Genomic DNA, 26000 nt, shown 5'->3' on the forward strand with positions numbered 1-26000 from the left:
AGATGCTAGGTAGAATCAGGCATACAGTCACCATGTGAAGCGACCAGAAATGGTTACATTGAGTTACTGTTACCTTTTAGTTGTAGTTTACTACTGTACTTCTCCTCCTGTTTATTCCCAACCTGCTCACCTGTCCTATCAGCTCCCCTGATGTCCACCCACCCTAACCTGCTCCCTTGTCCTATCAGCTCCCCTGATGTATGTCCACCCTAACCTGCTCATCTGTCCTATCAACTCTCCTGATGTCTGCCCACCCTAACCTGCTCATCTGTCCTATCAACTCTCCTGATGTCTGCCCACCCTAACCTGCTCATCTGTCCTATCAACTCTCCTGGTGTCTGCCCACCCTAACCTGCTCCCTTGTCCTATCAGCTCCCCTGATGTCTGCCCACGCTAACCATCTACCCTGTCCTATCAACTCCCCTGATGTCTGTCTACCCTAACCTGCTCACTTGTCCTATCAACTCTCCTGATGTCTGCCCACCCTAACCTGCTCACTTGTCCTATCAATTCCCCTTAAGTCCATCCACCCTAACTTGCTCCCCGGTCCTATCAACTCCCCTTATGTTCATCCAACCTAACCTGCTCACCTGTCCTATCAACTCCCCTGATGTCCACCCACCCTAACCTGCTCACTTGTCCTATCAGCTCCCCTTATGTCCATCCACCCTAACCTGCTCCCCTGTCCTATCAATTCCCCTGATGTTCTTCCACCCTTACTTGCTCACCTCTCCTATCAACTCCCCTGTTGTCCACCCACCCTAACCATCTACCCTGTCCTATCAACTTCCCTGATGTTCTTCCACTCTAGCCTGCTCACCTGTCCTATCAATTCCCCTGATGTTCTTCCACCCTTACTTGCTCACCTTTCCTATCAACTCCCCTGTTGTCCACCCACCCTAACCTGCTCCCTTGTCCTATCAGCTCCCCTGATGTGCACCCACCCTAACCTGCTCCCTTGTCCTATCAGCTCCCCTGATGTCCACCCACCCTAACCATCTACCCTGTCCTATCAACTTCCCTGATGTTCCTCCACTCTAGCCTGCTCACCTGTCCTATCAATTCCCCTGATGTTCTTCCACCCTTACTTGCTCACCTTTCCTATCAACTCCCCTGTTGTCCACCCACCCTAACCTGCTCCCTTGTCCTATCAGCTCCCCTGATGTGCACCCACCCTAACCTGCTCCCTTGTCCTATCAGCTCCCCTGATGTCCACCCACCCTAACCATCTACCCTGTCCTATCAACTTCCCTGATGTTCCTCCACTCTAGCCTGCTCACCTGTCCTATCAATTCCCCTGATGTTCCTCCACCTCAACCTTCTCCCCTGATGTCCTATTCAGTAATGTCCAACCATCCTAACCTGTGCACATGTACTATCAGCTCCCTTGATATTCATCCAGCCTAACTTGCTCACATGTGTGCAGTCAGATCCCACTATCTTCTTCCACTACAACCTGCTCACCTGTCCCATCAGACTCCACTGCCTTCTTCCACCTCAATCTGCTCACCTGTCCCATCAGACTCCACTGCCTTCTTCCACCTCAATCTACTCACCTGTCCCATCAGACTCCACTGCCTTCTTCCACCTCAATCTGCTCACCTGTCCCATCAGACTCCACTGCCTTCTTCCACCTCAATCTACTCACCTGTCCCATCAGACTCCACTGCCTTCTTCCACCTCAATCTACTCACCTGTCCCATCAGACTCCACTGTCTTCTTCCACCTCAATCTACTCACCTGTCCCACCAGACTCCACTGTTTTCTTTCACACCAACCAGCACCCGTATCCTATCAGCCTATCATGTTCTTCCACTGCATCTAGCAATCTGCTCTCCTGTCTACCAGCAAGCTTTGAAGTACTTGTTTCTTCCAGCAAGCTGTGCATGGCTCGGGGCTCCCAGCAGGCTGTGCTGTGAATGCAGCATTTGCAGAGCTGGATTGACTCAGACATGGGATAGGCAGAAGGAAGCAGCCCTGCACTGTGTGTCAGCCCTTCGGAGCACTGAGCCCACCCGGACAGGTAAGTCTGCTCACTGTTATATGGGATTGCAGCTGCTGTAAGTGCTTATTAATGTATGTATGTATATGTAGGGAGAGTGAGAGACAGGAGTACAGGCTTATGCATGCTCCTGTCTCATGCTTGTCATCACAGTACAGTTCCATCAGTCTTATTGATGTACAAAGCTGAATGTCAATCCATCAACACGCGACCATGACTGGTCTTTCTTTATTAGCAACCGACCGATGCTGTGATAAGCAAACAGCACAGAGCCTACAAAAACAGAAGCTGTAATTACCTGCAGCCTCCAACACACAAATCTGGAGCCAGAGGAAGAAAACTATCTTTTGCTGCTAAGTGTAGATTATCCCAGCAGAGGTAGAACCTTCCATTGCAAAAATAATATTATCCCCAACATTTTCCTCTTGTGCCTAACCATAACCCCATCCTGTCTGGTGCCTAACCCCTTCCTGTCTGGTGCCTAACCATAACCACTTCCTGCCTGCCTCCTAACCATAACTATTTCATGTCTGGTGCCTAACCCTAACCCCTTCCTGTCTGGTGCCTAACCATTAACACTTCCTGTCTGGTGCCTAACCCTAACCCATTCCATAACCACTTCCTGTCTAGTGCCTCACCCTAACCCCTTCCTGTCTTGTGCCTAACCATAACCATTTCCTGTCTGGTGCCTAACCCTAACCCCTTCCTGTCTTGTGCCTAACCATAACCACTTCCTGTCTGGTGCCTTCCTGTCTTGTGCCTAACCATAACCATTTCCTGTCTGGTGCCTAACCCTAACCCCTTCCTGTCTTGAGCCAAACTATAACCACTTCCTGTCTGGTGCCTCACCCTAACCCCTTCCTGTCTGGTTCCTAACCATAACCACTTCCTGTCTGGTGCCTAACCCTAACCCCTTCCTGTCTTGTGCCAAACCATAACCACTTCCTGTCTGGTGCCTCACCCTAACCCAGGGGTCTCAAACTCAATTTACCCGGGGGCCGCAGGAGGCAAAGTCAGGATGAGGCTGGGCCGCATAAGGGAGTTCACGTGTCCCCGCCGCAAAACGAGGGCTGCAGAGCCCCCAAATCGCCCCGGGGGCAATCCGCCGGCATTTCCTGGAAGGGGCAGAGCTTTCAGCTTCAGCTCTGCCCCTCCTGACGTCAATCGCGGCGGATCGCCGCCTCTGCCCGCCCACTCTAAACATAAAAAAAAAAATTGGGAAAATAGGAAAAAATGCCCGGAATCTTCATACAGCCATATTACGGCTGTATAGCGATCCCTGGCCAAAGCGCTGCGGCTGCGTATGGACCCCCTGGAAACTCTGTCAGGAAATGTATTGCTCTTTCTTTTGATACATGTAAAATTACACTACCGTTAGGCTTGCTACTAAAAGTGACATTTACCGCATTTAAAAGTATACTATTTTCCTTCGAAACTTTAAAATCGATTTTCTCAAGAACTATAAGGTCTTTTTGAAAAATTGTTTTTTCCTCTTATTCCTAATGATCTCCTTAACATATCCTGCAAATTTAGGGTTTCTAGCATTTAAGGTGGATTTGCTATTAACCATTAAAGTCGGCGGGTTTTTAAATGTGTATTTTTTTCCTTTGCAACTTTAAAATCGATTTTCTCAAAAACTATAAGGCCGATTTGAAAATTTTTTTTTTCCTCTTGTAGCCACTGGGGGCCCCTACAAGCTCTGGGGCCCTGGGGCCACAAAATATTGTATCGCGGGCCGCAAATGGCCCGCGGGCCGCGAGTTTGAGACCCCTGCCCTAACCCCTTCCTGTCTGGTTCCTAACCATAACCACTTCCTGTCTGGTTCCTAATCCTAACCCCTTCCTGTCTTGTGCCAAACCATAACCACTTCCTGTCTGGTGCCTCACCCTAACCCCTTCTGTCTTGTGCCAAACCATAACCACTTCCTGTCTGGTGCCTCACCCTAACCCCTTCCTGTCTTGTGCCAAACCATAACCACTTCCTGTCTGGTGCCATACCCTAACCCCTCCTGTTTGGTTCCTAACCATAACCACTTCCTGTCTGGTGCCTCACCCTAACCCCTTCCTGTCTTGTGCGTAACCATAACCACTTCCTGTCTGGTGCCTTACCCTAACCCTAAAGGAGCCCAATAATGGTACAATATCATTAACGATGATGGGCCATACAATGGATTGGATCGGGAGCTGTTAATGGTCTCAAGCGTTTTATTGATCGTTCCATCCATCCAAATTTTGTATCAGACAGATGAACGATTGTTCAGAAAATTGGACCATTAATGGGCACCTTAACCCCTTCCTGTCTGGTGCCTATCCCTAACCTCAATCTCTTCCTGTCTGATGCCCAACCCTAATCCCTTCTTGTCTGGTGCCCAACCCTAACCACTTCCTGTCTGGTGCCTAATCCCATCCTGTCTAGTACTTAACCTCTTCCTGTCTGGTGCCCAACCTCTTCCTGTCTGGTGCCTCACCATAACCTTTTCCTGTCTGGTGCCTAACCCTAAGGTTAGCAGTGGTAGTTAAGGTTAGGCATCTCTAATGGGAGGGTTTAGTGTAAGAATAGGCTTAGGTTTAGCTGTAGTAAAATATCGGTATTTAGGCCCCGTTCAGACTGCAGAACGTGGACCGCAACGCATGCGGACCGCAACGCGTACGAACGCACGCCATCCGCGTTCGTATGCGTTGCGTGGCTGATCCCATCACTGAAAAGTGAATGGGACAGCCATGCGTTTTTACAAAAAATGCATGCAGCATGCGTTCCCGGACCGCACAGGTCCGGAACGCATGCAGTGTGAACATCAGACATTGCACTCTATGCAATGTCTGATGTCGTGCGTGTCGGCCACCTGCACGCGTTTCCAAAACGCGGCTGGAAACGCGTGCAGTGTGAACGGGGCCTTAATCAGTATCAGAATAAGAATTGTTTATTTCGCCAAGCACGACTGGGTTGTGCCCGGAATTGGGCTTGGCATACAGGGCTGAAAAACAAAATACCGATATTTTACTATCATTTTTTCCACTTTAATAGCAGGATATTGGTAAATTTACCAATATTCTACTATCACGTACCTCACAACTTTTTGAGATAAGACAGAGGGACACTTAAGCCACGCCCCTAGTGCATCCTTAACCACGCCCCCGTCACACCCCTAGTCACGTATACCCAAAAGATTTCATAAGAAAAATAGGTTGTTTTATAATTCAAACCGATCCTTTCTATCCTGGTTCATTCGTTTGAAAATAAGAAAAAGATGGAAATAAAGTTTAGAGTCAATTAAACACATTTTTCAGTAGATAAAATACATATATTTATATAGTTCTGCACATGAGTCCTGAAAAGAGGGACAAATGATTGAGAAAGAGAGACAGGGCTCCAAAAGAAGGACAGTTGGGAGCTATGCTATGGTAGAATTGTTTCTTGTCACACGGCTGAGTCATTGTGCGTGGAGCGAGCAGGATCGGATTCCGGCGTGTTTGCATACACTTTGCATCTGGTGGCCGTGTGACATTGTTCTCACTCTGCATTGCAAATATCCGGCCCTCCGCTCAGAGCGAGCAGACAGGTTTGCACAAATGGTCTGATAAGATGGTGCAGGCAGGATAGTCACGCGTGTACCGCGTGCCCCTTTCTACTGCAGATAGGCAGCACATGTGACAATATGAGGAGAGACAACGCTGAGATCGTTAGCCACGCAGGAATCTGCAGGCTGTATGTATGTGGGGTTGGTGTGGCTCAGTAAAATATATAACCTACAGGCTCACTAGCAACCAGCAGCTCTGGATGTGCAGCCTGGCTGCAGGGGCATAAAGAGATGATTTGCATATTCAGGAGTAGTGCATCATGGGAAACCACAGTTGTTCTCTTAACCTCCTGAGCGGTCTGGACGAGCTCAGCTCGTCCATCACCGCCGGAGGCTGCCGCTCAGGCCCTGCTGGGCCGATTTTTATCAAATAAAGTGCAGCACACGCAGCCGGCACTTTGCCAGCCGCGTGTGCTGCCTGATCGCCGCCGCTCTGCGGCGATTCGCCGCGAGCAGCGGCGAAAGAGGGCCCCCCTAGCCGCCTGAGCCCTGCGCAGCCGGAACAAAAAGTTCCGGCCAGCGCTAAGGGCTGGATCGGAGGCGGCTGACGTCAGGACGTCGGCTGACGTCCATGACGTCACTCCGCTCGTCGCTATGGCGACGATATAAGCAAAACAAGGAAGGCCGCTCATTGCGGCCTTCCTTGTTTATTCTGGGCGCCGGAGGCGATCGGAAGATCGCCTCCGGAGCGCCCTCTAGTGGGCTTTCATGCAGCCAACTTTCAGTTGGCTGCATGAAATAGTTTTTTTTTTTTATTTAAAAAAAACCCTCCCGCAGCCACCCTGGCGATTTAATCAGAACGCCAGGGTGGTTAAAGGACCACTCCAGCGAAAATAGTAAGCAGTTAAAACCTGACAGAACTGACAGGTTTTGGACTAGTCCATTTCCTTATGGGGAATTCTCAGGGTTTCTTTTGTTTCGAAAACAATTTTCTGAACGGCAGTTGCTAAATCTAACTGGCAAAATAGTGTGCAAGTGAGTAGCGAGGCTGGCTGGTATCTTACTATTTTGGCAGTTAAACTGCAGTTCAGGAAATGATTTTCACAACAAAGAAAACCCTGAGAGTCCCCCATGAGGAGATAGACTAATCCAAAAGTGGTAATTTAAAGTGATCTTGAGCCAAAAGTTGGGATCAAAATCAGATACTTGGAATCTGAAGTGAAAATAAACCTATGATATAATGTGTATGTGTAGCACTGCTAAGAAATAAAACATTATGAGCAGAGATATGCGTCTCATATTGTTTCCAGTACAGGAAGAGTGAAGAAACATCAGTTGTTATCTATGCCAAAGAGCTTCTCTGAGCTCTGTGACTTTGTAAAGTCATGGACAGCGCTGTCTCTTGAGGCTCTTATCTCAACTGTCTCTCATTGTTTCTTCTTTGTTTATGTTTTTTCTGCAGAGAAAAGTTCAAAGGGTCAGTAGCCTGCTCTGTGAAATCATTTAGAATGCAGAGTGTATTGTGGAAACTGTAATTATTAGAGAATAATGCAATTTTATTAAAAAAAAGCTATATGTCTAAAAAGAAAAATATGACACTATTTTCTTTGCTACGAATGTTCTATTAATTATCCGTATTACACATACAATTCATTATATCATGAGTTTTTTTTCCGCTTCAGTGTCTTTTTCAGTGAGTGAAGCCTCAGGATCCTATTGAGGCTGCCCTCGCTACTCCATTGTCCCCCGTTGCTGAGCATGGCCCCGTACACTTCCTGAAGCATGGCCGCGCAGTAGACCTGCTGCTTACTGCGCATGCGCGGACTAACTTGATTGGCTATTGTGCGGCTCCGCTTTAAGATCAGGAAGAGGAGCTGCAAGGTACTGCTATCAGGGCCGAGGCAGAGGCAAGAGAGGCTCCAGCCCCAGGGCGCAGTGTAGGAGGGGGCACACAACTCACTCAGCTATCATTCTCCTATTGTGCCCTGGGTCACTTCTTAGTACAATAGCAATCTGTGTGTGACAGCTGGGGTGGGAGGGATGAAGGGCCGCACTTTGGTGTCTCAGCCTTGGGTGCTGGAGGACTTTGTCCCGGCTCTGACTGCTATGATTACCCACAATGCCTTGTCACTAATCATCTGGGGCCCGCACTCAGCGACGGGAAATCAGAGCAGGGAGGAAAGCCTCAATAGGATCCTGAGGCTTCTCTCCCTGTAGGTATCTAATTTTGTGCCCGAGCTTTGTCTCAGGTACTCTTTAAACCTAATCATCGCAAATACCTTCTGTTTAAAGAAGGCAGAATTATATACAGATATTCCATCTGGGCTCCACCTCCTTGCAAGCTAAAGAGTGCAGATGATGCAATCCCAGCAGCAACAGCAGCCACGCCCCCACAGAGCATAAAAACTGGTTTACTTTACTCAGTGCCTCTGGTCATGGGATAAACATTCCAGGACTGGACATTCTAGCAGCGGAAGCCTCATTTGACTCAGAAAGGTAACATTTGGGCACTTGAGATAACTAAGCTTTTGAATGCTGTTTTCTGATCTCTGCCTGGACGATTGGCTTTAATTTGCTCATACATAAAATTGATTTCTTGGCAGATTTCTCACTTGTTCTTTGCTAGGATTCATCGCTACTGTGTGAGATTGCGTGTGTGTGTGTGGGGCGTTCTCGTACGTTGGCCTACAGTGTGCAGCTGACCCAACATACGTAAACACCAGTTGAAGTGACTAGCAGTACCGTTGTGGACGGCTACTGGTGGCGGCAGAGTGGTGTTGAGGGGCGACAGTTTTGTGTTAGCTTGGATAAGGCTGCCCCCCTTCTCGATCTGGTTGAAAACCCGTCAGGAACTGTCTCTGCAGGCTTACCGTGGGGCCGGCTCCTGACACCTAGCATTATACTTGCCTTGCAAATCAGCTTTGTATTCGCTGTTTTACTTTAGGAAGACACCAACGACAATGCAAGCCAATGGCGCCTAACACACTTACCTCGTCGCCTTGGAAGTGCCCGATCGGCCACTGCAAAGTCAACAGCGTGTTGCCGCAACAATGCAGTGGAGGTGGAAGTATTGTATGTCAATGGAATGGGTGACGCAGGAAATTTCAACATGTTGGTGGTGGCGGTTTGAAGGAACGACGGGAAGACCTGGGAATCCCAGTGACGAACTTCCTGTCCAGCAAGGAAGTCACTGGGCGAGGGGTGGCGAAGCACGTGCGGGGTGTTGCTATGCATATTACTCTGTTGGCGCACTCTGCTGCAGGGTCATATGACTGACATTTTGTGTGTTGTGGTGTGATGTGGTGGGGGCGGGGGAGGCAGGGCATCACACAGCATACCTACACAATCCATTCATAGTATTCAATATCTGCAGGCCCTCAAACTTCATAGAGGAGGTAAAATTGGCCAGTGATAAAAATTGTAGGTGTGTATGCACCCCATAGTTGGCCATTAACGATCCAATTTCCCGACCCACTAACGTAGGGGAAAATTATAAGCAATCAACAGAATGATCCATAGAACTCAACTAACATTCGTCCTTCGTCCTTAATGGTACCCTACCCAATCCGGTATATCATACAGTCGATTGTTCAGGAGATTGTACCCTTAACATATTATTAATGGGAACATTTAGATTTTCAATCACAACAGTCGTGAATGATTGCCCCGGATGAGAAGCAGACATACCTCCCAACCTTCTGAGATGAGAAGGAGGGACTCTTTATGCCACACCTCTAATCTACAGTGACCAGATTTTTCTTGGCTCAACCTGGGACGGAGGGGGCGCCATGCCAAAAAATGGGCGTGTCCGTGAACACGTGGGAAAATGGATATATCCATGACATGGTGTGGACGGAGTGAACTGTAATGTAACTCTGAGGCAGTGAGCCAGAGTTTCCTCCCAAAACACAGATAGGCAAAGTGACCCTAAAGGTAATTAGGCAATGTTCCCCAAACACATAAGAAAAAGCAGTGTTCCCACAATGATGTGGTGAAATGGGAGATTTGCATCATGGATGTCAGTCCATGGCATGACTATCTACTCTGTAAAGTGCTGCAGAAGATGCAAGTGCTACATAAATACATACAGTAATAATATGGTGGGACATTAGACTTTGACTATGACTGGGATTAGATTTTGAGCTCTGCCAAGGACATGACTAGATTCTCTGTAAAGTGCTGCCTTAAGATGCCAGTGCTATATAAATACATAATATTGTAGAACATTAGACTATGACTATAGTGGGATTAGATTGTGCACAAAGTCTGCCGAAGCTGCTGATGCTACAGTATTAGCATACCCTTTAATAATCATGATCCCCAAAATGCCAAATGCTGCAACAATAACCCCAAAGTAGCAAATGCAGTCTCTATGGCCATCAAATAATAACTGCAGCAACCGTTACCTCTGACACATGAATTGCAATAACTGCAGCAACCTCTGACAAATGAAATGCAACTACTGTTACCCCTGACACATGAAATGCAGCAGAAAATGATTACTCTGACTCCGCAAACAGTAAATAAGCCAAACATTACCTCACGCGGCCACAGAGTCCCACGGCTAGGTCATCCGGCGGCCAAAGTGGGACATAACCTGGGACACATTGCAGCCTAGGGCTGCACGATTTTGGGTAAAAATTGTAATTGCGATTTTTCTGTCAGAAATTGTGATTTCGATTTTTTCACGATTTTTTCCAAAACAAGCTTTAGCTTGTCCTAGTGTACAGTGTCGTGCGCAGCGGGTTTTCTTTTTTTGGGGGGGGGGGGGGGGGACTGGGGTGCAGCGGCATAGCTAGCATAGTAGCCCCAATATAGGGAGTTTAGTTGCCCCAGTGTGGCTAGTATAGTGCTCCAGTATAGCTAGCATAGTGCCCCAGTATAGCTAGTATAGTGTCTCAGTATAGATAGTATAGTGCCCGGCAGTATGGGTAGGTAGTGCCTCAGTATAGCTAGTATAGTGCCCAGTATGGGTAGGTAGTGCCACAGTATAGCTCGTAAAGTGCCCAGTACAGGTAGGTAGTGCCCCAGTATAGCTAGTATAGTGCCCAGTATGGGTAGGTAATGCCCCAGTATAGCTAGTATAGTGCCCAGTATGGGTAGGTAGTGCCCCAGTATAGTTAGTATAGTGCCCCAGTATAGTGCCCAGTATGGGTAGGTAGTGCCCCAGTATAGTTAGTATAGTGCCCCAGTATAGCTAGTATAGTGCCCAGTATGGGTAGGTAGTGCCCCAGTATAGTGCCAGTATGGGTAGGTAGTGCCCCAGTATAGTTAGTATAGTGCCCCAGTATAGCTAGTATAGTGCCCAATATGGGTAGGTAGTGCCCCAGTATAGCTAGTATAGTGCCCAGTATGGGTAGGTAGTGCCCCAGTATAGTTAGTATAGTGCCCCAGTATAGCTAGTATAGTGCCCAGTATGGGTAGGTAGTGCCCCAGTATAGTTAGTATAGTTCCCCAGTATAGCTAGTATAGTGCCCACTATGGGTAGGTAGTGCGCCAGTATAGCTAGTAAAGTGCCCCAGTATAGCTAGTATAGTGCCCAGTATGAATGGGTAGTGCCCCAGTACAGCTAGTAAAGTGTGCAGTATAGGTAGGTACGCCGTTGCGGCCATGCCCGCGCCTGGCCATGATCCGCTTACCTCAGCCGCTGCGCCGTGCCACAGAAGCAGTGCATATTTATGAGGTTAATGAGCCGGGCAGCGGGGGGAGGAGAGTTCAGTCCAGAGCGGCACACAGCTTCTCCAATCGCTGGATACCGATAGTATGACGGCAGCGGTAGGCGGAGCTGTACTAGAGCGTACAGCTCCGCCTACTGCCTCCGTCATTCCATTGCTATCCAGCGATTGGAGAAGTTGTGTGCCGCTCTGTACTGAACTCTCCTCCCCCCGCTGCCCGGCTCATTAACCTCATAAATATGCACTACTTCTGTGGCTCGGCACAGCGGCTGAGGTAGGCGGATCATGGCCATGCGGGCAAGCACTAAAGACCGAAAACCGCCGGATCCAGACGATCCCAAAATCGTCTTTACAGGAACCGCGGTTTCGGGTTAAAACCGAGAAATCGTGCAGCCCTATTGCAGCCTGGGACAGGGGACCCTGAACCTGGGACGTGTCCCAGGTAAAAAGGGATGTCTGGTCAGGGTATCTAATCACGCCCCTGCCACACCCCTAGCAACGCATACCATTAAAAATTCATAACTAAAAGATGTTATTTTAGAATTCAAACTACACTGGTCCTTTCTATTATCATTAGTTTTTCTTCATATTAACATTTGACATTAAAAATAATATAAATTTATACAGAAACTCTAATTTTTAAACTGTAAATCCAATTCTATACTGCAGTCATTTTATATCTAACTAGTAGACCCAAGCCCATTTACAAACGGGCTCTAGGTCTTTTTTTTACCGCCACCGCCAGTCACTGCACATGCGCGCGCGCACGCAACTGCCTGCCCACCCACCTCGCTCCCTGGTCCCTCCAGCTGTCCGTTACTGCGCACATGCGCAGTAACAAAATAACAGGGACACAGGGACGCTGCATAACTGCTGGACGCAGCGACACAGGGTCATTATTATATAGGATGAGTTATAAGTTAGTGAATTGTTTAGCCCATGGTTCCCATTTTGACTCAGATTTAAAGAGAACCCGAGGTGGTATTTAATTATGTTAGTGGGGCACAGAGGCTGGTGGTGCACACTAAGACCAGCCTCTGTTGCCCCATGGTGTGCCTCCATGTCCCCCCTGCATGCCGCTATACCCCCCGCAGCGCTAAAGTAGTAGTGTAGAGACCGGCACCATCAATAGGTAATTATGCTCTTTATTGGTTAAAAAGACACATTGACATACCCGCCCGCGTCACTTCCCTCCAATCAGCGGGAGGGAAGAGACATGGGCGGGTAGCGCCGATACAGAGGAGGCGGGGGAGCGGTGCTGACTGACAGCGCTTAGGTAAACATTGTGCTGGCGACGCGCTGCGTGTCGCCAGCACTGCGGGGGGTATAGCGGCATGCAGGGGGGACATGGAGGCACACCATGGGGCAACAGAGGCTGGTCTTAGTGTGCACAACCAGCCTCTGTGCCCCAGTAACATAATAGCAAATACAGGGGTAGTTTGGATCAGCACCCATCAAAGGAGGAAAGTGTGTGCCCAGGCTTACAGCATTCCACACCACTGGAGCTGTAACTTGCAAGGAAATCCACTTGAAGCAGGCACCTCCAAATTCAAATACGTGTCTCTTTATTGATTACATCAATTAAAAGCAGCGCTTACAATGACAGACCGCTGTTTCGAGCTGGCATGCTCTTTATCAAGTTGTCAAAAAGCTGCAATACGTATATCCTCCTGCCATCACCCAATATATACACTATATCAGCCTATCAGTGATTACCCAAGATTCACAAGAATTTGGAGTCCCCACCGGGCCGACTGATTGTGTCCGGCGTGGACTCCATTTTCGTTCCATTGGCACAATACCTCGACAGGGTGCTTCAGCCAATCGTGGTGGGTCTGGACTCGTACATTAAGGATACTTCCTGTTTCCTTGATAGATTGAGAAGGGTTGGGGACATCGACAGCGATACTCTTCTGGTTACGCTTGATGTCGAGAGCCTCTACACCTCCATCCCACATGATGGGGGTGTGGAGGCGGTAGACTGGTATGTGATGACTCACCTTGATCTCTCTGGTGGACAACGGAAATTTCTCCTTGATATGTTGGGGATTGTAATGCATTACAATTATTTTAGATTTGAAGACAATTTTTATGTACAGCAGAGGGGAACTGCGATGGGGTCGAACGTGGCCCCGTCCTATGCAAATCTTTTTATGGGTTTGTTTGAGGAGTCGTTTGTTTATACGGATGTGCTTTTCTGCCAGCATGTGAAGTGCTGGTGGAGGTACATAGACGATATTTTCTGCTTGTGGGCGGGGCCACACTCGACCCTAGACCAATTCCTACGTTCCCTCTCTGAGCGATGTTCTGCAATACGCCTTACAGCTCATGTCGATGCACAGAGGGTTTCCTTCTTGGACACGGTAGTCTACAAGGAGGGATCGAGGTTGAGTACAGATCTATACACAAAAACCACGGATAGGAATTCAGTCTTACATTATTCTAGTTTCCATCCCACTCAGATCAAAAATTCTATCCCAGGTAGTCAATTTAAGAGAGTAACCAGAATTGTTCCGGAGGGAACAAACCGGGAAGTCCAGTTAGCTACAATGAGACGGAAGTTTAGACAGAGAGGCTATCCTGCCCATACATTTAATGTTTCCAACAGGAATAGAAGAGCTAGAGACAATGCATTCCGTATGCCTTTTGTTTCCACCTTCAATACGTGCAGTACACAGATCACTAATGTGATCCAGAAGCACTGGCATCTTTTGAGGGAGGCTTTCCCAAGGGTCCCAGAGTTCCGCTACCCCCCATTGTCATCCTTCAAAAAAGCTCCCACAATTAGAGATAAATTAGTCCATACTAGGGCCAGAACATGGAAACCCAGGGAAGGCAGAAAGGGTACATACCCTTGTCTTAGCTGCCACCTGTGTAGTTCTATCATTAAAGGAGATGTCTTCAGACATCCTTCTAAGGGCACATCATTTACTATTAGAGAGCATTATGATTGCAATTCTACGTATGTAATTTATTTACTTAAGTGCCCCTGTGGTCAAGCCTATGTGGGCAAAACCACAAAGGCTCTCAAAGTGAGACTTTCATCTCATAAGTCAGCCATCAGGAATGGTGATAGAACACAGGTGGTAGCAAGGCATTTTGCTGAAGCTGGGCATAATGTCTCACAACTAAGGGTTCAGGTCAGGGCCGGGCCGAGGCATAGGCTGGAGAGGCTCCAGCCTCAGGGCGCAGTGTAGGAGGGGGCGCAGAATTCATTCAGCTGTCATTCCTAATTGTGTTTGAAGCAGAAAGAAATAAGAAAAGGGGATACATGGCAGTGACTGCAAGCCAGATAACTAGATATTAAGGAGTTGGGGAGGTTGTGGGCCCTGTGGCGCCTTAGTCTAATAGCAATCAGTGTTTGATGGCTCGGGTGGCAGGAATGGAGGGGCGCACTTTGGTGTCTCAGCCTTGGGTGCTGGAGGACCTTGTCCCGGCTCTGGTTCAGGTTATCGATGGGGTTCCAATTGGGTGGGGGGGGGGTGGGCGTGATCGTGATAAAGAACTATCTAGGTGTGAAGCCTTTTGGATTAGGAAATTGGGCGTCCTGGGTAATGGGGGCCTTAACCTTGATTATGATTTGTCCTTTTGCATCTGAAATATGCTAATGTTTGAGTGGTATTTATTTCTCTTTTTTGGTTATATGTTTTTTACTATGTTTTTAGTCATACCTATATCTAACAGTAGCTAGTGTGAGGCGTTTTGGTTATTCTTCATTTGGCAGTGTTGATTATGTCATTTGGGACATTAGTATCTCTGTAGTGTGCCCTGTAGGGGCCGCTGTGCTGGAGGGTGACTATGCGTTGTATTGCAGGGTTGCTGTGGCAACCATGCTGCTTGACTGTGTTTCGCAGTGAGGGAGTGGATTTTGGATCCCTCCCCCATGTTACCAGCGCACCGTTCTAATGCATTCAGCCCCTTTTGTTATGCTACATGACGCATTGGGAGGTGGGTCTCCCAGAGTGCGTATTACTGGCCGCCGCACTGACTTTGGTGATCAGTGATTGGCTGGCGGCATACAAATTATTCATTGGCCCAGTCGGGGGACTTGCTTCTCTTTGGCTGCCACACTGACTCTTGTTGTCAGGGATTGGTAGGCGGCAGGCGATATTTCCATTGGTGACGTTTACACCGTCCGCATAGAGCCATGCTGGTGGAAGCGGATTGGTTATTTCAAATTACATGTGGACGCGGCGATTGGTGGATGACGGAGACTTTTGATTGGCTGGTAACAGCGATACAGTTTTCTGTCTTCTACACTGCGGCGACATGGTCGGGGTTTCTCTTGGGCACAGCGGTTCGTGCAGGGAGGAGGAGATCATTTTATATGATTAGGTGAGATCTTGGGTACATTTATTTCTCTTTTATATTTGACAGTGGGAGTGGTTTTAGCCGAGGGGTGGGATTAGGTGTGTTTGACACAGTTCCCCATCAGGTCCTCTAGGCCAGTGTTTCTCAACATTTTATAAGTGTGTACCCCTTTTAAAACCCTGTACTCATTGAGTACCCCCTAGCATAGTAAACATGATCACAAGTACCCCTTGACAAATATATATTTAATCGTAGTACATGATAATTGGTTCTAAACAATGTGCAAGCATTTACTATTGCTTTTAATTAGCTAAAATACTAATTTGGTGTTGTTTAAATAAGAATTATTTTCTAAATCTCTAAATTTGTTATTCTTGGTTAAGTATATCAAGCCCGAGTACCCCCTGGACCCATCAGAAGTACCCCCTGGGGTACGCGTACCGCATGTTGAGAACCTAGGCTCTAGGCTATAGCGGTGCTGCCATTGGAGGAATCAAACGCTGATCACTGATAGGCTGATATAGTGTATATATTGGGTGATGGCAGGAGGATATACGTATTGCAGCTTTTTGACAACTTGATAAAGAGCATGCCAGCTCGAAACAGCGGTCTGTCGTTGTAAGCGCTGCTTTTAATTGATGTAATCAATAAAGAGACACGTATTTGAATTTGGAGGTGCCTGCTTCAAGTGGATTCCCCCAGTAACATAATGAAATCCCACCTCGGGTTCTCTTTAAGTATGGAACAACTCAGTGAAGCATGTGTATATATATATATATATATATATATATATATATATATATATATATATAGTGAGAATAAAGTGTGGAGCCAACTGAATACATTTTTCAGTAGAAAAATACATGTATTTACATAGATCTGTACATCAGTCCTGAAAGAAGGACAAATGAGGAAGAAAGAGGGACAGAGGGACAGGGTTCCCAATGAGGGACTGTTGGGAGGGAGCTATTGCCTCAGACATGATACTGTGGTTGTGGAAATTGTAATCCCGTGTCCATGGGTATTTTGCACCCCCTGCAAACATGGCAGCCGACATCGCTGTCATTGCCGCGTGCGGAGGAGCCTGCTGGTGATCGCTGCACAAACCAAGCACAATTGATTCCATTAATTGTAGCTAAGAGGCCACTTACTAGCAGCCAGTGACCTAATTAATGATTGCGCAGGCCACAGCTGAGTGCCTGGAGCGCACAAGGCCTCCAATCCGAAATACGAACTGTCTGAGCCCTTATTGATCACTGTGCGTGTCCAATCCAAGCGGAGTCTGATTTATAGCCGGCTATATTAGGATTTGCTTCACTCACAGGACTCTCAGCTCCTGTCTTAGCTGATATGCGTAAAATGACTATTATAGAGGATGAATAAACAGACATCATAAAAATGCTGAATGAGGGCAACTCTGCAAGGCTGACCAATCGCTCCAGATATTGATCAGCGAAAAATATACCGATCTGCCGCCAATCAAGTGCACTTTCTGTTCATATGAATTGGCCCTGTTCTAAATTGCATACTATAAGGGCCCTTTTCCACAGGCAGCTGAAATGTGCGCTCAGGGCTGGTGCACACCGAGCGGCTTTTTGGGCGTTTTCAGATCCGCTTGCGGCTGCGGATCTGCTTGGTCAATGTATCTCAATGGGGTGGTGCACACCAGAGCGGGGGGCGTTTTGCAGAAACGAAAAATGCCTGGGTGAGGCATTTTTTGGATTGCGGGTGCGTTTCTGCCTCAATGTTAAGTATAGGAAAAACGCAAACCGCTCTGAAAAACGGCACTTCAGAGCGGTTTTGCAGGCGTTTTTGTTACAGAAGCTGTTCAGTAACAGCTTTACTGTAACAATATATGAAATCTACTATACTGAAAACCGCAGCAGCAATCCGCAAAACGCTAGCAAAACGCCATAGAAAAATAAAAAAAAGCGTTTAAAAATCTGCTAGCATTTTGCGGATCTGCTAGCGGGTTTTGGTGTGCACCAGCCCTCAGTGAGCAGTTGTCAGGCAGCAGTGAGCAGTTAACAAGCAGCAGCGAGCAGTTGTGAGAGTTCAACAGTCTTTTCATTGCCTATCAACTGCTCATGGAAAAGGGCCCTTACCATCTCATTGCCCATCTTTGATGGTAACTAAGCTGCAAATTTGTTCCCAGCCGACCAGTAAGTTATGTTTGAAACCTTTGTAAATGGTGACAGGAAGTGTGCATCTATATTTATATTCCTCAGCATACGTGAGATTGGCTGTTAGTTCCCCTGAAGCGATTTATGGACTTCATATCATACCTCCCAACTTTTTGAGATGAGAAAGAAGGACACTTAAGCCACGCCCCTGCCACACCCCCGATCACGCCCCCATCACACCCCCTAGTCATGCATACCATAAGGATTTAATATGAAAAATATGTTGTTTTATAATTCAGACCACACTGGTCCTTTCTATCCTGGTTCATTTTCCTTCATATTAACATTTTAAAATTAGTAATATATCAATTTGAAGGATGGGAATAAAGTTTAGAGTGAATCAAACACATTTTTAGTAGAGAAATATATATATTTACATAGAAAGAGGTACTGAAAGAGGGACAAATGAGGAGAAAAGAGGGACAGAGTGACAGGGCTCCCAAAGAGAGACTGTCCCTCCAAAAGAGGGACAGTTGGGAGCTATGTTCATATTATCACCACCGGAAGGAATTATTGACAATATCTCATAATCCGAATGACAATTTCTCATAATCAATCTGGAGACTTGCTAGGATGTATTGCAGTGCTCTGTACAGCCGGGGAAGCCATTACACGAGCAGGGAGACAGGAATCGTTGTGCAAACAAATGCTGCCTAGTGGCTTTGTGATACTCCAGGTTCCTGCCTCAGCCAGGAAACTGCATGGAGTTTGCACGTGCTCCCTCACGTTCACATGGGTTTCCTCTGGACCTTGTGGTTTCCTCCCACATTCCAAAAACATTCTGGCAGGATAACTATGTTCCAATCAAACTTGGTCCTAGCTTATTTTATCTTAGGCCCAATACTTGAGTACATGACCACACTAGGGGACATGGCAATACTGGTTGTTGGGGGACATGACAATATTTTTGGAGTAGGGACAAGGATGAGGATGGGACTCTAATGGGGGACACATGGGAATTTTTATGTGGAAGAGACCGGAAACTGACCAATTATACCACCTCTGTAGTATGAGGGTCAATAGATCTTGCATCCATTAATGCCAGAAGGTTCAGCAGGACTGCCAGGCAATTGGTATTGATTAAAAGGAAATAAAAATTGTAACCCTCATATCCCTCTCACTTCAGGTTCCCTTTAACCTCCTTAGCGGTAACCCCGAGTCAGGCTTAGGGCTGGAAATCCACAGCTCAGAGCGGTAACCCCAAGCCAGACTCGTGGTGACCGCCGGCAGGTTAATGCAGAGCAATGGCGCGGAGCAGGCATTTCAACTCACCTCCCCGGGGATTAAGACGCCAGCAGCCATTCTTCTTCCTGTCCTCCGGGGCCCTGCATCCCCCTGGGGAGATTGTCACCTGTCATCATAACGATAGCCGGCGTTCTCACTACAGGGTTGCAGTGCCACCCAGAGGACGGAGGGAGAACTGCAGTGCTTGATCCCAGGGAGGTAAGTGCTGAGGCTGCTGCAGGCTTTCTGGCGGCATGTTTTGTGGTTTTAGGGTCTGAAAGGGTGCAAAAAATTGCACCGCTTTTAGACCGTAAAATCTGGAAATAATCATACCGCCAGGGAGGTCAAACATTAAAAAAAATAGAGGTGTGGCTTGTACAGAAGATGGACTTTTTGTTTAGGTAGATAAGGGTGATATGTACCCTTGCTGCATGTTTGGTGAATCTCTTGGCCCAGAAGCACTGTGAGGGGAAGCCCACCATTGGGGAAGACCCTTGTGTGTGCACAGATGTCTGCGGTTGTGTGGCTGAGGTGTTTATCAGCTTGCCTTTGCTATAATTAGATTATGCTGGCTCCCCTGTGATTTGCAATGGCTGTAATTCTCTATATTTGTTTCCTGGGCTGCCAGTGTCGCGGCTGTTCCCAGAATGGAAGTCTCGCTGCTTTCTCAGCGTCGGGGACTTGTGACTCTGGATGTAGCGCATGCTGACTCTCAGGGGAATTGCGCTGCTGCAAAGTGCCAACCGTGCAGAAATTACATAACATGCTGGTTGTGCAGCTGCGTCACATCAGCCGGGGCGGAGGGGAGAGACGGTGACAATGACAGCAGCCTGCCCTGTCCTCCTGGAGACGACCTTGTATAATGCAGAGGACGTTCTTTATATTTATATTCCACCTTTACATTACCCTTCAAGAGTCCAGTATACCTCTCGCCAATAACATTGCAAAAACACGAACGCTTTTGCCCGAATGTGAGTTTCACTCTGTTCCCGTTTTTTTTTCTCTGCAATTTTTAATTTTGGAAAGCAGTTTGTGCATTTTTAAAGGTATCTTGAGGTGAGACCAATATGGAGGCTGCCATATTTATTTCCTTTTAAACAATGCAGATTGCCTGGCTGTCCTGCTGATCCTCTGCCTCTAATACTTTTAGCCATAGACCCTGAACAGGCATGTAGATCAGGTGCTCTGACTGCAGTATGACTGGATTAGCTGCATGCTTGTTTCAGGTGTGATTCAGACGCTATTGATGCCAAGGCTGGATCTATACTTTTCCCATCCCTAGGCCAACTTTCTTGCAGCTTCCCTTCCATGTACATCAACCCCAGAGCTGGTTCTAAACTTTTTGCCACCTGAGGCAAACTTGTGAAGATGCGTCGTCGTCCCCCCATCCCCCGCGTGACTAGCCAACCATCCGGGTGCTTCCCTCCTCCTCACTCACTGTCAGACTCCTCACACAGCACAACAAGCTGCTTTTCCTCAGTGATGACCTCTTCCCCTCGCTCCTTTCCTCTCACTTCCACTCCTACTCTGATTGACCTCTTTCCATGTGTTACTCCTTATTTGCAACTTCTGTATTCCATTTGCAGCCTCTTCCATATGCAGTAATCCCTCTTCCATGTCCAGCCGCCCCTTGCCAAGCTGCTGCCCAAGGCCCAGGTTTTGGTGGCCTTTCCAGGAATCCGGCCCAGACTGATGGGTCGTGCAGTCAGTTCTGAAGCAGTGCACACTTTGTGCAGTTACATCAGTTCTCCTCTCAGCCATAACTGACAGCAACTGATATATTTCAGTCCTGCCAAAATCTTGTCAGAAATGGAAGGAGTCATTGTTAGAAGAAAATGTTAAGCTTCTGAGAGGAACTGATGGCGAGCTAAGTATATAATATTCATTTGCAGGTACATCAAATGTTTATTTTAAAGGATACCTAAAGTGACATGTAACACGATGAGATAGACATGTGTATGTACAGTGCCTAGCACACAGATAACTATGTTGTGTTCCTTTTTTTCTTTCTCTGCTTGAAAGAGCTAAATATCAGCTATGTAAGTGGCTGACTCAGTCCTGACTCAGACAAGAAGTGTGACCCTCCCTGATAAGAAATTCCCCTTTTTTCCTTACCTTTACCTTCCTGCTCTCAGAAGCAATTTTCCACTAGGAAAGTGTTTTATAGTTGGAATTCCTTATCAGTGAGGGTCACACTGTAGTCACTTCCTGTCTGAGTCAGGACTGAGTCAGCCACTTACATACCTGATATTTAACTCTTTCAAGCAGAGAAAGAAAAAATGGAACACAGCATAGTTATCTGTGTGCTAGGCACTGTACATACACATGTCTATCTCATCATGTCACGTCACTTCGGGTACCCTTTAAATAATATTACTTGGTTCAGGTTCCCTATAAGATATAGAAGAATGCATAAGGTTATTATATCCTCCCCATCCTCCACCAAAGACTGAAATATCAGTATTGGGTGGAGGGTTCCCTTAAATCTGCTGTGTATTTGTTTTCACTGTTTGCCTTTGGAGATTGCAGTCCGTGCTGTGACTGTGCGGTCGTCATTGCATCATGTGGACCGCGCGTTACAGACGGGGGTGACTCCGCCGCCTCCCTCGCCTTGTCTGGATGAATCAGTCAGCAGACAGAGAGAGCCCGGCGCCCGGGACAATCATTTTCATCTCTTCATTTGGATGGGATTTGCCTTAAACAAGCAAAAAGTCAATATGTCACACATGATCTTGTCTGTTGCAAAGCGGCACGAGCGACTTGCTGAGCGCTCCAGATCAGCGCAGCTACTCGCTGGCCGCCGGATGCCGAGGAACTAGCGTTCCTAGCAAGCCTTGTCTAACCTCCGGACACATATCTAGATCCCTCCCACGCTACACTGCGATCGTCAGGAACAATCGATAAACGATGGATCGGCCGAGAATCATTTAATAAAAGATGCCCCAATGATGATAAAAGACGACGATTATTGTCCAAGTAGACCAGCGCTGGGCAAACTACGGCCCGCGGGGCCATATCCGGACCCGCATGCAATGTAACTCCGCCCTCATTCCTCTCCTCCCTCCCTGCAGAGTCGCGAATGGGCGATAAGCGTGGGTTAACACCTGATCGCTGCTTCCAGCGTCATGTCTCCATGTCAACAGGGGGTCACATGACACACCGTAAGGAAGTGCCAGGGAGGGAGGAGAGAAAGTATTTTAGGTATGTGTCCCTTGGTCCGCAGCATGTGGCCCCGGCTGCGTAAACTTTGCCCAGGCCTGATGTTCACTGATAGGCCCTGGCAGATTGGTTCAGACGATAATTGCTCTGAATTATAACAAATGATTGATCCTTTTAAATTTTCATGTGTGGCGAATTTCGCACCTCTGGGTTCTCATTTTCGCGCTTCCGCTTATAATCCGATCAGCAGACCGCCGTTGTGCCCTAGCTTGATTCAAAATGTGCGCCGACATTTTTATTCGAACTCTTGTTAAAAAGATTCTTCCACCAATCCCTAAAATGGACCAAGAAGTACAGAAAAGGTGTCAGTAGCCTCATTTGTACCCAGACGGGCACAAGAACGGATCTCTGCAGATGGCAATCAAGTCTGAAGGCGGAGACAGGCTCAGATGCCCTCCTCCTATTTATATGGTACTATGGTGGGCACAGGAAGGCTTACTTGCATTTGTCGGTGAAGTCTAGAAATGGAGAAAAGCTTAGATAGCATCTCTTTCTTTATGTGATACCAAATGGCATAAGCGTTACCTGTGGTGGGTGAGGAGACCTCTGCCAGGCTGGTGCAGGAAGGGTTATTTGTTGCTGGCCATAAAGTCCAGGAGAGTAAACGGGCATAGGTGGCAGCCACAGCTTTATAATGTTCACAGACTGGCACAGGGAGGGTTATAGTCAGCTGGTTGTGAATGTTAGGAGAAGAAACAAGCTTAAGATGCCAACTCCATCCCTCCACCTCCGCCAAGCTGGCACAGGAAGGGTTATATGCTGCTGTGCTGGTTGTGAATTCTAGGAGAGGAGACCGGTAGAAGATGCCATCCACATCCCTCCACCTATGCTAGATTGGCACAAGGAGGGTTATGTGTGGCTGGATGTAAAGTCTGGGAGAGTAGACGGGCTTAGGTGCCAGCCACAGCTTTATAATGTACACAGACTGGCACAGAGAGGGATATAGGCAGCTGGTTGTGAAGACAGGCTGAAGATGCCATCTCCATCCCTCCACCTCTACCAGGCTGGCACAGGGAGGGTTATTTATTGCTATACAGTGGTGTGAAAAACTATTTGCCCCCTTCCTGATTTCTTATTCTTTTGCATGTTTGTCACACTTAAATGTTTCTGCTCATCAAAAACCGTCAAAGATAACATAATTGAACACAAAATGCAGTTTTAAATGATGGTTTTTATTATTTAGTGAGAAAAAACTCAAAACCTACATGGCCCTGTGTGAAAAAGAAATTGCCCCCTGAACCTAATAACTGGTTGGGCCACCCTTAGCAGCAATAACTGCAATCAAGCGTTTGCGATAACTTGCAACGAGTCTTTTACAGCGCTCTGAAGTAATTCTGGCCCACCCATCTTTGCAGAATTGTTGTAATTCAGCTTTATTTGAGGGTTTTCTAGCATGAACCGCCTTTTTAAGGTCATGCCACAACATCTCGATAGGATTCAGGTCAGGACTTTGACTAGGCCTCTCCAAAGTCTTCATTTTGTTTTTCTTCAGCCATTCAGAGGTGAATTTGCTGGTGTGTTTTGGGTCATTGTCCTGCTGCAGCACCCAAGATCGCTTGAGCTTGAGTTGACGAACAGATGGCCGGACATTCTACTTCAGGATTTTTTGGCAGACAGTAGAATTCATGGTTCCATCTATCACAGCATGCCTTCCAGGTCCTGAAGCAGCAAAACAACCCCAGACCATCACACTACCACCACCATATTTTACTGTTGGTATGATGTTCTTCTGCTGAAATGCTGTGTTACTTCTACGCCAGATGTAACGGGACACGCACCTTCCAAAAAGTTCAACTTTTGTCTCTTCGGTCGACAAGGTATTTTCCCAAAAGTCTTGGCAATCATTGAGATGTTTTTTTAGCAAAATTGAGACGAGCCTTAATGTTCTTTTTGCTTAAAAGTGGTTTGCGCCTTGGATATCTTCCATGCAGGCCGTTTTTGCCCAGTCTCTTTCTTATGGTGGAGTCGTGAACACTGACCTTAATTGAGGCAAGTGAGGCCTGCAGTTCTTTAGATCTTGTCCTGGGGTCTTTTGTGGCCTCTCGGATGAGTTTTCTCTGCGCTCTTGGGGTCATTTTGGTCGGCCGGTCACTCCTGGGAAGGTTGATCACTGTTCCATGTGTTTGCTATTTGTGGATAATGGCTCTCACTGTGGTTTGCTGGAGTTCCAAAGCTTTAGTAATGGCTTTATAACCTTTACCAGACTGATAGATTTCAATTACAATACTTTTGTTCTCATTTGTTCCTGAATTTCTTTGGATCTTGGCATGATGTCTAGCTTTTGAGGTGCCTTTGGTCTACTTCTCTGTGTCAGATAGCTCCTATTTAAGTGATTTCTTGATTGAAACAGGTGTGGCAGTAATCAGGCCTGGGGGTGACTACAGAAATTTAACTCAGGTGTAATAAACCACCTTTATGTTATCATTTAACAAGGGAGGGCAATCACTTTTTCACACAGGGCCATGTAGATTTGGAGTTTTTTTTTCTCACTAAATAATAAAAAACATCATTTAAAACTGCATTTTGTGTTCAATTAGGTTATCTTTGACTAATAGTTAACGGTTTTTGATGAGCAGAAACATTTAAGTGTGACAAACATGCAAAAGAATAAGAAATCAGGAAGGGGGCAAATAGTTTTTCACACCACTGTATATAAAGTCTGGGAGAGTAGGTGGGCTTAGGTGCCAGCCACACCTTTATAATGTACACAGACTGGCACATGGAAGGTTATTTGCAGCTGGCCATAAAGTGTGGCAGAGGAGACAAGCTTAAGATTCCATCCCCATCCCTCCACCTCCGCCAGGCTGGCACACAAAGGGTTATTTGTGGCTGGCCATAAAGTCTGGGAGAGCAGATGAGCTTATGTGCCATCCACATCTTGATAATGTACACTGACTGGCACAGGGAGGGTTATAGGCAGCTGGTTCAGAAATCTGGGAGAGGAGACAGACTTAGGTGCCATCCCTCCACTTCTACCAGGCTGGCACAGGGAGGGTTATTAGTGGCTGGCTACAATGTCTGGGAGAATAGACAGGCTTAGGTGCCATCCACATCTTTAGAATGTACATAGACTGGCACAGGGGGTGTTATAGGCAGCTGGTGGGGAATTATAGGAGAGAAGACAGACTTAAGATGCCATCCCCATCCCCCCCTCTACCAGACTGGCACTAAAAGGGTTATTTGTGGTTCACGATAAAGGTGCCATCCACATCTTTATAATGTACGCAGACTGGCACAGGGAGGGTTATATGATGCTGATTGTGAATTCTAGGAGAAGAGAGAAGCTGGTGATGCCATCTCCATCCATCCACCTCCGTCAGGCTGGCACAGGGAGGGCTATTTGTGGCTGGCTATAATGTCTGGGAGAGTAGACAGGGTTAGGTGCCATCCACATCTTTATAATGTACACAGACTGGCACAGGGAGGGTTATAGGCAGGTGGTTGTGAAATCTAGGAGAGGAGACAAGCTGAAGATGCCAACTCCATACCTCCGCCAGGCTGGCACAGGAAGGGTTATCCTGAGGAATGAGACAGGCAGATGTTGTTTATCCACATTTCGTTGAGTAGCATGCGGAGAGTGCAGCCCTTCTCCTCTGCGCCCAGGGAGGACGCCAGCTGTACCCAGTCTGCATGCCAATCAGATGAAATGGCTCCCACTGAGCCAAAATCTCATTTACACATATCATCCAAACCCTCCTTCCAGCCGGCGTCATGTGACACAAATTGGACACATTGCAAAATGCAGCGTGATGGTTGCCAGAATCCTGCCAGCCAATCACAGCGCTGATCTGATGAGCTGCACTGATTGCTCTGTGTCTGCCATGGGCTTATTAAATAAGGCTAATGACTGGCACACACCATGCAATCTT

The 26000-nt window shown here is 47.2% G+C and overlaps 1 protein-coding gene across 2 annotated transcripts in view; it reads left to right on the top strand.

The window, feature by feature from the left end:
* Positions 1 to 1933: 1933 nt before the first annotated feature.
* RAP1GAP (RAP1 GTPase activating protein) overlaps positions 1934 to 26000 on the top strand; it is a 339663-nt gene continuing 315596 nt past the window's right edge. For both annotated transcript variants that reach the window (XM_068241700.1, XM_068241701.1), the window contains exon 1: positions 1934 to 2023. The gene's annotated coding sequence lies outside the window, so the exon portion shown is untranslated. The remainder of the gene's footprint in view (positions 2024 to 26000) is intronic.

This window comes from Hyperolius riggenbachi, chromosome 6 (genome assembly GCF_040937935.1).
Source record: "Hyperolius riggenbachi isolate aHypRig1 chromosome 6, aHypRig1.pri, whole genome shotgun sequence".
In the NCBI taxonomy this organism is placed as follows: Eukaryota; Metazoa; Chordata; class Amphibia; order Anura; family Hyperoliidae; genus Hyperolius; species Hyperolius riggenbachi.